The sequence below is a fragment of the Asparagus officinalis genome, chromosome 10 (assembly GCF_001876935.1).
Source record: "Asparagus officinalis chromosome 10, Aspof.V1, whole genome shotgun sequence".
Lineage (NCBI taxonomy): Eukaryota > Viridiplantae > Streptophyta > Magnoliopsida > Asparagales > Asparagaceae > Asparagus > Asparagus officinalis.
In genome coordinates this window covers 269,274-284,531 of record NC_033803.1, presented here as the reverse complement: position 1 = coordinate 284,531, position 15,258 = coordinate 269,274, and the positions used below count along the sequence as shown (strand labels likewise).

General features: G+C 39.3%; 1 long non-coding RNA gene across 1 annotated transcript; it reads left to right on the top strand.

The window, feature by feature from the left end:
* On the top strand, positions 454–1,190 carry LOC109825901. The gene is made up of 3 exons (XR_002243120.1): positions 454–655; positions 840–899; positions 995–1,190. It is a non-coding gene; the product is annotated as an uncharacterized LOC109825901 (long non-coding RNA).

The window sequence follows — 15,258 nt, the reverse complement described above, 5'->3', positions numbered from 1 at the left end:
AAAATCATATGTTCTAAGATCTTGGTATTATGATGATTAAATCAAAATAAAGTTTGATTTACTTAAGAAGTTATGTTTACATAGTAATGATCAACCACCATTTTTCAAGAATCTCAAATTTGAAGAAACCTCATATATGATATATCTGTGATAATGGAGAGGAGAAACGACTAGATGCTTTTATTGTAGCCGTTAATTTGTTTAATGAGTGATAGTAATGCGTATTCATTCTTAACTGACTGTTTATGATTATTATATAATTATCAAAAATGCAGTAAGGTGTTAATAATTAAGCAGAGACGCCGCTGAGGCGGTTCTTCCAGTTCCGCAGAATAGGGCCCCTCACTGGGGGGGTGGGGGGGGCAAGTCACGCAAACGTCTCCTGCGAGCGGAGAACCTAGGGCGAGCGGCAACGAAATTTAGGATTTTTTCTTTTTGGTCCTTCTCCTCGATTCTTTAAAGTAAAGTTGAAATCTTGCAAACGGGTTTTATTTAGTGGGAAGTGAATCCAAGGGTGGAGTTTATGTTCTTCAGATTGATGAGACCTATGAGTTCTGCGCACCTCGATTCTTCGATTTCATGAATGAGGAGAGTGAGGATGAGGTCAAGAGCGCCGAGCTCTAGTTCGAGATCTCTCAAAGCTATGCTCCATCTTGTACGTTTTCTTGAACCCCTTTCCTTTTAATTATTTCAAGGGTTTTTAATTATCTGCGATTTTGGAGATGTGGATCAAACTGACGAGGTGATTTTTCCATTCTTACGGTACGGTAATTAGTTGGAGGATTAAATCTAATTCTTATATCAAAATGTGATTTTTGTTTCTTTATTTTATTTTATAGAATAAAGAAGATCTGATTCTTATATCAAGATGTTACAACTTGTGCCGAAGAAACAACAAGGTTAGTTTGAAGGTTTAGTCTCTTTATTTTAAAAAAAATATTTCTATGGTTTATTTTAGTCTTAACCGATGGTACTATTTCTTGTATTAATCCAGAGGTGCCCAGAATTCTATTGTTGTTGCGGAAGCTGGAGCAGGCAATTGGAAAGAAATGAAGGATGGGAGGATGTCCTTTGAATTTGTAAGTCTATGTTCTTTTCACAATGAAAATAGGTTCTTTTTTTTTCTCGTTAGTTGAAAGACAAAAAACAAAGTGTAGATGTTACACCACAGATGGACCACTTCATCAATAATAAGTGACTGGCTTTTGATTCATGTAATTGATGTGTTTACATGCCACAGATGGACCACTTCATCAATAATAAGTGACTGGCTTTTGATTCATGTAATTGATGTGTTTACATGAAAAAAATGTTAGAGACCCAGTGGAACTCAGCAGTCTGGTGAGGAAAATTTCAGAGTTCATTATTTTCTATTACTGGTTGATCAAATTATTGGTTCATTAGAGAGAAGATTTGAACAGTATCAGACATACGAGAATATTTTTGGGTTTTTATTTAGACCGGAAAAGTTATGTGCATATCTTGCAAACAGTGTTAAGAAAGGAAGTTGTTCTGATGTTGATGGAGATGAATTATTTACAGAGTTGCTAATCTTACAAAATATGTTGTCATCAGAAAATATAAAAGCTATTGACATATAAAAACAATCATTAGTTTCTTCTGAAGATTAATTAAGAGGCCCCAGTTAAAATTTAGAATCAGGCCTCCAAATTGTCAGTCAAGCCTCCGTAATTAAGTTTACATAATATATGGCGCAGCTAGAGTCACGACCATGACAGTGGGGAATTATTCAACTGTTCATATAATAAATATTTAATTAAATTAGTTGTTTGACTATAACTAGCTTTCCATAATAATTAAGCAAAAAATCACGAGGGGCCTATACCCTTGCGGACTTCATGGCACCCTAGAATAGGGAAGAATAACTTCAAGAAGAAGAAATGATAATGTCTTAAAACAAACAAACAGAATAGTACTAGCTAGTATTAATCCTCAGAAGCACATGCAAGGCCACTTGCTCCTCCTGACGACATTTTGAATTCCGAGGCTATACTGTGTTCGAACATAATATTCCAGCTGAACCATCGCGTCAATATCATTCGTCTTATAATCTGCTATTATTATCACTTTCACATTTAAGGCCTTCTTGTTTATTCCTAATTACTTTGAATTTTACGGAAGCATGCTTTCTGTTGTGCAGTGAAACTTTGTTGGTTAGCTATAAAATATTTCTTTTTTCAACAGTGTCATATATATTCAGAGATTTGAATCTATTATAGGAGCTACTACGAGCTGTGAGCATCGACGTTTTATGATTTTTAACCAACCGAATTAACCCAAGTAAACCAAAGTGAATTATGAAATACTTTTTTTCAGTTGCGGGTTGCACCAAAGGCGTTGGTTAGGGGCTCGTCGTAAGCCCATGGGCTTTAAACGAAAGTTAGCACCAAACTAACGCAATAAAGCTGCGACCGCTAGATACGAAACCCAACTTTTCATTTAATTTCATTATTCTTTCTAAATCTTTCAAATTATTTTACTACTTTACCCACGTTTAAATTTCTAACGTTATCCCCTATTTAAATTTCTGACGCTATTCCTTTTCATTTTTGAGTATTAACTCAATTATTCACAAGAGACAATGGGATCTCTACACAATCTTAAATGCCATCCATGATCTACAGCCTATAGGTTCAGATAGCTATGGTCTACATCAGCAACCACGGACAACAATATGGCTATAAGCCTAGCTATCATCTTCATCGTAGGATTTTACATCTAATTGTGTGTGACCATTTAAAAAGAAAAAAGAAGTAAAAATAGGGTAAGATGCTCAATCAAAAGATATATTATATAAATCCCTTAGTAGTTTATATCAATTTTCAGAAATTGCTATCCTAGCTATTAAATGGTAATTAGAAAGAGGAGCAGATCTTTGTCGTCACTTTTTACAGTATTCCATCGAAACGGTAGGAAGACAATTTGAATAAAAACCAATATACACTATTAGGGAAGAGCAAAACTAAGCGTCAGAACATTATATATGAGCTGATATGCCCAGCTTAGCGGCTAACCAAACAAAACCATAGTGTATAATAAGCATGAGAGAAAAAACTGAAATATTGTTCACATCTTAGAAACAAATCAAGAGCTTTTTCTTTCTGTTTGTGCTGTCCCCACTTGAAGGAACAAGTTCTGTTATTCCCTTCTCAGCTCCTTGGTGATGTTCTTAGAAAACAAATTGTTGCATGCTGATCTCAAGATACACAAACGAACGAAATGTTGGGAATAAATATTATTCCCCACACAAACAATCAATTAATAATAAGCAGCCTGTATAAGCAAGTTTAGTTAATTAATTAATTAAGGGCACTGGAAACCGGTGGGGACATTTTTGCCACGGTAGTTAAGGAGAAGGCTGAGATCGACGGGGACATTGAGGTTGATCCCCAGTATGTTAGCTATATGATGATAGTGGAGAGGCAGACGGCGGCCTCGAGGTCGACCAGGTTTTTGAGCAGGGAGCAGCAGGGCTTCTTGTGTGCTTTGCCGATGTTGAGGTTGATAAGGCCATTGAGCACGTTGGCGCACACGCCCAGCTTTAGGGTGTCCATGGGGCACTTGCCCTTGGTTGAAGTTGGGCCGGGCTTGGGCTTGGGAGATTGTCAGACAGCCACCATCTCTGACAAAGGAATGACAAAACAGGCCCATAACCGTTTGGAGGTCGATCGCACAAATGCGACCGGTCGACCGGCCAGAGGGCTGAAAAACAACCCTGTAACGTGCACATTTTCGGTCGATCGCACAAATGCGACCGGTCGACCGGCCAGAGGGCTGAAAAACAGCCCTGTAACGTGCACATTTTCGGTCGACCGTCCATACCAATCCCGTAATTCAACAATCTGTCGGTCGACCGAGCCTATGCCGTTGGTCGACCGACCCGAGGGATTTCTTGTACTCGTGTTTTTGCATAGTTTTCTCAAATCATTCGCCATTTTCTACCGTCTGGGATTGAGAGGAGAAAATAATAGAGGAGATGGTCAAAAGGAAAACGTAAAAGAGCGTATATAAGAAATGAGGGACAAGGGGGAGAGAGGAGGGAATGTTGGGAATATAGAGAAGAAGAGAATGGAGGAGATGGTAGGAAGGATGAGGGAGGAGATGGTGGGAATGGAAAGTTTTTTTTTACAAACTTTAAAATACGTGGAGCGGAGAGACAGCTTTATCCGAGAAATATGGTAGATTGAGGAGTCTATATGAAAAAAGCCAATTATTTTTTCACTTGAAAATTACCCTTGGCAATAGGATGGGCCTATTTATTGTCGTATTGGTGAGTTTTAAGGTTAGAGTATCGTCGGCATCAGTTTTTAGTTTAGAGTGATAAAATGATGTAAGATTTTATATCAATATGATACTTTAGCCATATTCTTTAACCCAGAAAAAAAACCAACCAATTAACACGTTTCTTTTCATCTTAATGACATTGTCTAATATATAGTCGTACTAGACATTCATTTTTTCAAGCCAATCATTAGTACATAGATTTCTTTATGCTTGGCAATTGTCCTCTTCCTAGAATTTAGATCCTTTTTATCTTTCCTCGTCATTCGTGAGATCATGATAGGACCTAAATTCCATCGGACTTTCCATTACACTAAATAAGGAAAATGAAAGAATGATATTATGATAGTTACCTAATTCTAAGTTAACTTATAAGTCTCTAATTTCCTACATCGAATGTAACTAGTCAATGAGTAATCCAAATAATTAAAATCCACTGAGAGAGATAGTAATCGATGCTATTCCAACTAAATATGGAAACTCACGTCAGAACTATATGAAGCTTATCGTATAAATCATTTGTACATTTAGCTTTGATTATCAACCGATCGACTAGTCTTTGGTTAAGAGAATGAGGCCATGGGCCTACGACAATTTTCACTGTACTTCTATCCAACCTCTAAGTTACACCTAAATTTGAGAGTTAAATCAATAGAGAAAGATACAATGTTATCTCTAAGACACCAAAATTTTTCATTCACCAAAAAAAAAAACTCTAAAACCCGTCTCACCAAAAATCCCCAAACACCTGTAGAGAAACGAGCACCGCACCCTCGACAACGTCGTCGTTCTGAAGACATCGACTTTTAAATCACTTCAATCGGACAATCTTCTTACTCTAGTATCAATAATTGCTATAAATAGTTATAAAAAAGTTATTCAAATTCAAATCATCTGAAAAAAAGACAAGAATGGTATAGCCTTTCCCCTTCTGATATTTACGCACCCAAATGTTGAAATTATAGCTCCCGCTTTCCTATACTAGCTTATATTATCACATGCTATCGAAAAATACAGTGTTATCTCTAAGACACCAAAACCCTAAAACTCGTCTCATTAAAAATCCCCAAACACCCGTAGAGAAACGAGCACCGCACCCTCGACGACGTCGTCGTTCTGAAGACATCGACTTTTAAATCATTGCAATCGGACAACCGAGCTATACTGAATCTGAACTTCTCTCTCTCTCTGTCCCTTCTTTTTTCCCTCTCGGTACTGTTTACAGTACTATAGCCGACACTGTATCAACGAAAAAAATACAGATTTCTCATATATAGAATTCACCAAATCTATTCCCATTTCAAATAGATCATCCAAATCCAATTCTAAATAAAGTTTTAATTCATGTGAACCTCGTATGGACCTTATCTTAGGATGGACCCACAACATAATCTATGTTCATTCTTTATCTATACCGGTTTTTTCTTGGACTGTCTCAGGCAATCCTCATTTAAATTATTTTAAATTAGCTTAGAGGAATGAGTAAACTTATTGGGCTAGGGCCCAATAATCAACATTAGCTCCGTCCGACTCGGGGTTTTGCTTGTGACGTGGATCGCCTATGTCAGACAAGTACAATATAAGAAGGAAGACAAAGTCAACATCAGCTTAGGTGTCACAGAACCGTGCTTTGCGAATTTAGCTCCGGCCAACTCGGGGATTTGCGAATTTTGTCATTGGTTTAACTTACGTTTGATCAGCATCAATAACCACAAACAATATGCTTTAATACTTTGACATCTATTAGTGATTGAGGAATCTTTTCACATATTAACATATATACTTTTAATTGCTTGCACACCATAAAATGCAAGATGGACCATTCATCTAATTAAAAAGTTTGGAAAGAGTTAATAAAGTTTCAGAAAATCATTTAGTTTTGAATAACTCAATATTGTCTTGCTCTATTTTAATAAATTTTTTCTCCAATAAAAGATTGAAATCCAGCTAGTTTTAGTAAGATAATGATAAAAGTAATGTAGCGCAAAGGGGAAAAAATAACGAGAGAAAATTTAGATTAAGAGTTGAAGACATACATGTTGCATTATGCAGTCACTCAAAATGAGATCAATGTTGATCCTAGAGCCATTTTGAAAAAAGTTGTATGTAACAGCGTGGTTTAATTTATTTCTAAATTGATTAGAACAAATTTTGATCAAGATCAATCGTGACTTGATTTTAGAGTAGTGATCACTATATACAGTCGCACGTGAGATTAAAGGCTCCAAGTCTCCTCTCATCTCATTTCATCTATATTTTGATAAATGAAATAAGATAAATAGTACAAATAAATGTGCCATATATGTCTCAGGATTATTGTGCATACGTAACCTAATTAGCTAATCAAGCATCAATATTGTCTGAGCAACTACAGAGTTAATACCTTCAGGAGCGTCTCTCTCTTTTTCTCTCCAACGATAATAAGAATCTCGAATGCTTGAGCTCATGCTAGCTTTCATCTTGCCACTTGTCATCCACTATTTGGTCCATTGGCTCTTGGAAGCTCGAAAAGAGGCTCTAAGAGGGCCCACAATAATTGGACACGGATGATGTTATATGTAAGAACTAGAGGGGAAATAATCCTAATTAAATAGCGCTTAATTCGTTCGAAAAGTTATCTATGATTTTAAAATTTTTAAGGTAATTATATATTGAACTATGTACCAATTGTATTGATTTAGTAATTAACTCATATTAATGATATTTTCATTGATTGTGTTGTTGTTGATGTTATATAATCAAATAGTCAATATATGTGACGGGGTGATGTTGATTAGAGGGCCGCTCAATTTCTGAAAGAATTGATATCCCTAAAAGAACCATTTCTGCCATTACGTGCCTCTGAAGATAACGTAGCATTAAAATCACCACTAATAACCCATGGTCCATTGAAAATCTAACGTAGTCTTGGAAGCTCCCACCAACAAACATCATTATCTTCTCTATCAATGGGTGCATAGACAGAAGTAAAGGTAAAAGTCCAAATTGATGGTGTATGAAGCAAGGACACTGATACAGAGAAGATACCAACATATGAACGGAGAAGATTGAAAGAATTCGACCAGCCAATTATAACACCACCTCTAGATTCAGTAGAGTCTAAGAGATACCAATGTGGTATTTTATTGCCACCTATAGAAAGTAGCTTCCTAGTAGAAGGTTTACAAATTAAGCTTATTTTCTTGAAGATCGATGATGTCACTAGGAGAATGATGAATAAAATCTTTGACCAAACTCCTTTTGTTTGGGTCATTAAGACCTCGCACATTCCATGAAGCAAATTTCATCATAAAAGGTTTGAAACGCCTAACAAAAAAACTCCTTAACCTTCAACCTGAAGTTATTCTATCTACTTCCTTGACTTTCAAGTTAGCTATAGAGTCATCAAGCAGATTAACATCGCAATTAGCCGCAATTTCCTCTATAAAATCATTTGCAAAAGCATTTAAAGGCATCACGACAGAAGATGATGATGAAGGATTACGTTTCGTACCTTTTTTTGCGGCTGATAATTGTCTTCCTGGCTAAACGAGCAGATACAGATGAAGTCTGCCTATGAGAGAATCCTGGAGGAACTGATGTGGACATGTGAAGAGCTAGGGTATCACTAGAATTTGGCGGGATTAAGGTGGCATACGAGTTTGAATTGTTGCAGTTATTATTCCCGCCAAAATAATTGACCCATGTTGTTTTCTCCATATAGATTGGTCTGCAATTTAAATTTCTTTTCAAAGCTCTTTTAAGAAAAATATATGGTATTTTAACTTAGTCGTCTATTTAGTATTTTCCAGTCGGAATCCATGAAAATTGTGGAGCTAATGGGCGAAAGATCAAATGAGTCGCACAATTATAGGTACAAAATCTTTAGAAAGTGACATGCACAGATAATTCTATGCGACCTTCTAATGGTAATTTCTGTAAACTTTATAGAGCTCACTTTTTATCAAAACACCCTATCATGTGGGTATAAGCTGTCTAAAAATTACTGCAGATAGCCGATCCTCACAAAACAACAGATGATGGAAGATACAATCTGACGTTCTTCACATCAACAAGCGGAAGTTACAATCTAATGACCTTAATAACAGTCGATGAAAGTTACAATGTGAAGACTTTCACAGCAATGGACGAAGGTTACAAATTGACGACTCTCACATTCCACAAAGGCCCAGTATAAACATTACAAGATGTCAATTTGCACAAAAGTAGAAGAAAGGAGATTACAAATTGACGATCTTTACAAATCCAAACGCGGTGCGCCCTTCCGCGCCCCAAAACTCAAAACACAGAGGTCACCCACGTTGCCAGAACTCAAACGCAGAGGTCACTCTGCATTGCCAAGACAAAACGTAGAGTTCACCCTGTTTTTTCAGAACTTAACGCAGAGGTCACTCTGTGTTGCCAAGACAAAACGCAAAGGCCACCCTGCGTTTTTAGAACTCAAACGCGGAGTTCACCCCGTGTTTTCTCTCCAGAATGCGGCGCCTGTGTTTTGACTCAGAAACAGTTTTTAAAACTGTCCTGTCAAGGTATGGGCACAGTTAAAGGCCCAGTTATGAGCCAGTTAAGGGGTGTCTTACACCTCTGATTTCTCTATATATATATATGGCTGGATCTCCAGCAAGAAAAAAAAAGAAGAAGAGGAGAGAGCAAGAGCTTCTCGGAGAGCTTGAGTTTCTTAGAGATTTTGGGCTTCTTGGAGAGTCTTCTTAAAACATTATTGTCTTTAAACCCATTTCGTTTAGTTCTCTTGAAGGTTCAATTCTTCTTCAGAGTTCAAACTCACATAGAGTTCACAACTTGCCCAGCAAGCTCCCCCCAAACTCGGGAAGAATTCCAAACTTGTCTTGCAAGTTCTTAGCTCTCTTACAGAGAGTTCTCAAAACTCGGCTACAGTTATAAACTTGCCTTGCAAGTTCTCTCAAGACGTCTGTTTGCGCCAAAAGTTGGTTTTGTCATGGAATTCATTATATCTTCGGTCGATTACAATAAATTCAAAAAGAGATAGCCTTTTTTTTATAAGACTTCCTTTACACAACAAAATAAAAATTACAACTCTTGAGAAACAAACGCAGGATCGTTGTTTGGATCACTGCTTGCGTGGGATCTTTACCTGTGCCGGGGGTGCGTTAGCCCGTGGACCACCAAATCACAGATTCTGATTGAATCGTGAGGGGTTTGAAGATCTTTCCTTCGTTTATCGAAGTAAAGATTTGAAAGTGAATATCTTATCGATGTAAGATGTTCACTCTTCTAAAGATCAAGTCTGAGCTTAGATCTCTAGGACTCGCTAGAAGCTTTAACTGTTTAAAGGTTTGATCGTTCAATTTGTGGACCTCTCGTTCATGGAACGAATCGAGAGGGGATTTTGGCTTTGGTCCTAACTGTTTAAAGGTTTGACCAAGATGGGAATTTGAGACGATCCTAACTGTTTAAAGGTTTGATCGTTCAATTTGTGGACCTCTCGTTCATGGAACGAATCGAGAGGGGATTTTGGCTTTGGTCCTAACTGTTTAAAGGTTTGACCAAGATGGGAATTTGAGACGATCCTAACTGTTTAAAGGTTTGATCGTTCAATTTGTGGACCTCTCGTTCATGGAACGAATCGAGAGGGGATTTTGGCTTTGGTCCTAACTGTTTAAAGGTTTGACCAAGATGGGAATTTGAGACGATCCTAACTGTTTAAAGGTTTGATCGTTCAATTTGTGGACCTCTCGTTCATGGAACGAATCGAGAGGGGATTTTGGCTTTGGTCCTAACTGTTTAAAGGTTTGACCAAGATGGGAATTTGAGACGATCCTAACTGTTTAAAGGTTTGATCGTTCAATTTGTGGACCTCTCGTTCATGGAACGAATCGAGAGGGGATTTTGGCTTTGGTCCTAACTGTTTAAAGGTTTGACCAAGATGGGAATTTGAGACGATCCTAACTGTTTAAAGGTTTGATCGTTCAATTTGTGGACCTCTCGTTCATGGAACGAATCGAGAGGGGATTTTGGCTTTGGTCCTAACTGTTTAAAGGTTTGACCAAGATGGGAATTTGAGACGATCCTAACTGTTTAAAGGTTTGATCGTTCAATTTGTGGACCTCTCGTTCATGGAACGAATCGAGAGGGGATTTTGGCTTTGGTCCTAACTGTTTAAAGGTTTGACCAAGATGGGAATTTGAGACGATCCTAACTGTTTAAAGGTTTGATCGTTCAATTTGTGGACCTCTCGTTCATGGAACGAATCGAGAGGGGATTTTGGCTTTGGTCCTAACTGTTTAAAGGTTTGACCAAGATGGGAATTTGAGACGATCCTAACTGTTTAAAGGTTTGATCGTTCAATTTGTGGACCTCTCGTTCATGGAACGAATCGAGAGGGGATTTTGGCTTTGGTCCTAACTGTTTAAAGGTTTGACCAAGATGGGAATTTGAGACGATCCTAACTGTTTAAAGGTTTGATCGTTCAATTTGTGGACCTCTCGTTCATGGAACGAATCGAGAGGGGATTTTGGCTTTGGTCCTAACTGTTTAAAGGTTTGACCAAGATGGGAATTTGAGACGATCCTAACTGTTTAAAGGTTTGATCGTTCAATTTGTGGACCTCTCGTTCATGGAACGAATCGAGAGGGGATTTTGGCTTTGGTCCTAACTGTTTAAAGGTTTGACCAAGATGGGAATTTGAGACGATCCTAACTGTTTAAAGGTTTGATCGTTCAATTTGTGGACCTCTCGTTCATGGAACGAATCGAGAGGGGATTTTGGCTTTGGTCCTAACTGTTTAAAGGTTTGACCAAGATGGGAATTTGAGACGATCCTAACTGTTTAAAGGTTTGATCGTTCAATTTGTGGACCTCTCGTTCATGGAACGAATCGAGAGGGGATTTTGGCTTTGGTCCTAACTGTTTAAAGGTTTGACCAAGATGGGAATTTGAGACGATCCTAACTGTTTAAAGGTTTGATCGTTCAATTTGTGGACCTCTCGTTCATGGAACGAATCGAGAGGGGATTTTGGCTTTGGTCCTAACTGTTTAAAGGTTTGACCAAGATGGGAATTTGAGACGATCCTAACTGTTTAAAGGTTTGATCGTTCAATTTGTGGACCTCTCGTTCATGGAACGAATCGAGAGGGGATTTTGGCTTTGGTCCTAACTGTTTAAAGGTTTGACCAAGATGGGAATTTGAGACGATCCTAACTGTTTAAAGGTTTGATCGTTCAATTTGTGGACCTCTCGTTCATGGAACGAATCGAGAGGGGATTTTGGCTTTGGTCCTAACTGTTTAAAGGTTTGACCAAGATGGGAATTTGAGACGATCCTAACTGTTTAAAGGTTTGATCGTTCAATTTGTGGACCTCTCGTTCATGGAACGAATCGAGAGGGGATTTTGGCTTTGGTCCTAACTGTTTAAAGGTTTGACCAAGATGGGAATTTGAGACGATCCTAACTGTTTAAAGGTTTGATCGTTCAATTTGTGGACCTCTCGTTCATGGAACGAATCGAGAGGGGATTTTGGCTTTGGTCCTAACTGTTTAAAGGTTTGACCAAGATGGGAATTTGAGACGATCCTAACTGTTTAAAGGTTTGATCGTTCAATTTGTGGACCTCTCGTTCATGGAACGAATCGAGAGGGGATTTTGGCTTTGGTCCTAACTGTTTAAAGGTTTGACCAAAATGGGAATTTTGTGAGGGAAGATTGATCTAAAGAGGTGATCGAATCTCATCTCAGCAAAAGAGTATTCGGAAGTCATAGTAGGAGTTTAGTGTTTATCACTTTGTTCATAATGATCGGGGTTATCCCTAAGAATATTACATTTAACATTCTTCCGGGAACTTCCCGTTACATGAATTATCCACCCCCAGCTTTCTTTACAAAACTGGGTGTAACATTGTACTCAGTTGGATAATCGAGAAGCAGTTTATACTCATATGCTCTTTGGAGTGTGGGGAAACAGTTTATACTCGTGTACCCAATGGAGTTTGGGGAAACAGTTTATACTCGTGTATCCAATGGAGTAAGGTCATCTTTAATCGGCTTGTTTCGCCATTATGACGCCGGAGTCAATTAATGCTTGGATCTTGTTTTTGAGTCCAAAGCAAATCTCGGTGGGATGAAGAACCCTTCTGTGGTACGCACAGTAGTTTGGATCCGTAATCCTCTTAGCTCCATCCTGATCTTTAATAGGTGGTAGCTCGATTTTGTCATTGGCGAGGAGGTATTCCAAGATGGCTGGAGCTTCATCATCTTCGAAAGAATACTCCTTTTGAAACCTCGGATCGGGAGTCGCGTTCCCAGTGATTGTAGATGTCGTCGGTTGGCTTCTCTCAGCTTTCTTTCTTTTAAGAAAGTGTTCAGCTTGTTCACCGCGCATTTTCAAATCTTTCCAAGTTTTGGATGGTACGACCCCCAGGGCTTCCAGGACATCGATAGAGAGATTATTGTGGCATGTTTGCAGAATGAACTCCTCTGTAACAGGATCTCTGCAATTCATTGCCTTGTTACGGAAGCGCTTGACAAAATTGTCGACTGACTCCCCGTCTTTTTGTTTTTCATCCAGAAGGGTTCCGATTGACACTTCGGTGTCATCATCGAAGAAGTTGCTGAGCAACAAATTTTCTATGTCATCCCAGCAATTGATGCTCCCTGGCTTGAGCCGTCGGTACCAATCGAAGGCCGACCCGCGAAGGGTGCCAACGAATGACCGGACCATTAAAGCCTCGTTTCCAGAGATCATGCCCAAATGAGACTTGAAATAAATCAAGTGCTGAATAGGCGAGTTCTTCCCGTCAAACGGTGTGAAGTTAATCATGTTGAATTTTGCCGGGTACGGTATTGAATTCCATTCTCTTGGATAGGGACATGGAATACCCGTCTTTTTCACTTCTTGAGCCGTCATCAAAGCGTCGATTTTGTTTTCAAGCTCTTTCATTTTCTCGTCATCGTCTATGTCTTCATTTGAAGGACGTTGAGGAGAATGAATTAGACCACCCCCTGTAAGAGTTGCCATTGAACCACCCCCAATATCGTTATTGGAAGGGTGTGTTAAACCACCCCCAGCGTTATTGCTATTGGGAGGTGTATCAGCAAAGATGACTTCATCCACTTCTGGATCACTATCATCTGCCACATTCTGAGTGTGGCGGCTGGATTCAGCTCGCTGATTGGACTCAGGAGGTTGAGGTTGTTGAGTTAGCAACTCTCTCATTTGTTGAATAGCTAACCCCATCTCTGTCTTCATCTCAGCTCTGATTTCTTCACGTTGCTTCACTAGAGCTTCTTGAAGCATTTGAGCAAATTGATCAGAGGTGATCGTGAGTACTTCTCTGGTTTGTCCCGTGCTAGACATTGTATCATCAGAAGCGATTGCAGAACAAGTGTCCGAGAATTCATCCTCCGAGGACATTCCTTCTTGCATTCTTTTGTAATCTCTGCGTCTGATGGCTCCTAATTGGAGTCGAGACATCCTTTGAGCAATTCTTGGATTGACTTTTCCTCTCGGGGAAAAGTCGGGATTTGAGTCACTTGAATGCTGCTTAGACTTTCTTTTATCAGTCACGTTGATGGTGACTTCAGGGAATTCATCATCTTGGGCAGCTGATTTTCTCTTGCGGAAATGTCTCGGCTTAGGCTTCGACATTTCGGTGAAAAGACTGTGGAATACCGAGACTCTTCGTGGGATGACTTCTCGTTTGAAACAGTCACATTCTGATAGCATTGCTCTAATGAGTCGCGCACAGGAACAATGAGAGCTCATTTCCCGCTTTCAAAATTTATTCACACCTCCAACTTGATAATACGATTCATCGGTATGATTGCCAAAAAATCGTATCGTCTGTTGGCATGACCTCCCAGGTATGACGATATCATTTGGTGAATGCGTCTTCTTCTGGGGGTATAAAACCTTGTTGGCATTCTCAGGACAATTTATTTTTGTCTTTGAGCGATCCAAGATTATGTCGGGAGTCGCACGTCTAAAACCACCCCCTTACGGGTACGGAGTCTTAACGGGCTCTGAATGCTGATTTTGCATAAGTCCAGACTTTGAAATCCAAACTTGGCGGAGTTTCGGTGGTTCTTTGGCCACCGTTTCCTTCTTCCATTTTTGTCTTTGTTGTGAGAGAGCACGGGCATGAACAGCGTTTGCTCGACGTTTTTGTATACGTTCTTTGAGGGTCGAACGAGTCCTTTTGACAATAGTCCATTCCTCCGTCGTGAGTTTAGCAGAGACATGAATGATTGGTTGTTGAGACAACTGAACCACTCGATGTCTCCTCGACTCTAGGTCCGCGTGATAACGAACCCCGTCGGTTTGTTCCAAGGCCTTAGCCATTTGGCGAGCACGGCGTTGACGTTGTCTCCGACGAGCTCTTTTCGTTAATGCCGGCGGGCTTTGATTCGATGACTCTTTAACTAGATAAGAGCCATTGTGAGCAGAGGTATTGCGAGTGAAATTCTCAGCAACAATCAAGCGAGAATCTTCATTTTGTGCCTTCTTTGGCATGTAAGTCTTCCTCAATTGTGAGATCCTCTTATACTTGCGAGACAATGAAGATCTTGAAGAGGATGATGAGAGATATTCCTCAAACTTGGTTTGGTCGAATTCGTATTCGACCATGGATTCAACTGGAATCTTGATCGGCTGCGACACGACGGTCTCGGCAGCGAGACCGTTGGCTCCCACTGTGGTCGCCAGTTTATTTGCGTCAAAAGTTAGTTTTGTCATGGAATTCATTATATCTTCGGTCGATTACAACAAATTCAAAAGAAATAGCCTTTTTATAAGACTTCTTTTACACAACAAAAGGAAAATTACAACTCTTGAGAAACAAACGCAGGACCGTTGTTTGGATCGCTGCTTGCGTGGGATCTTTGCCTGTGCCGGGAGCGCTTTGACTCGTGGACCACCAAATCACAGATTCTGATTGAACCGTGAGGGGTTTAATGATTCTTCCTTCGTTTATCGAAGTAAGAATT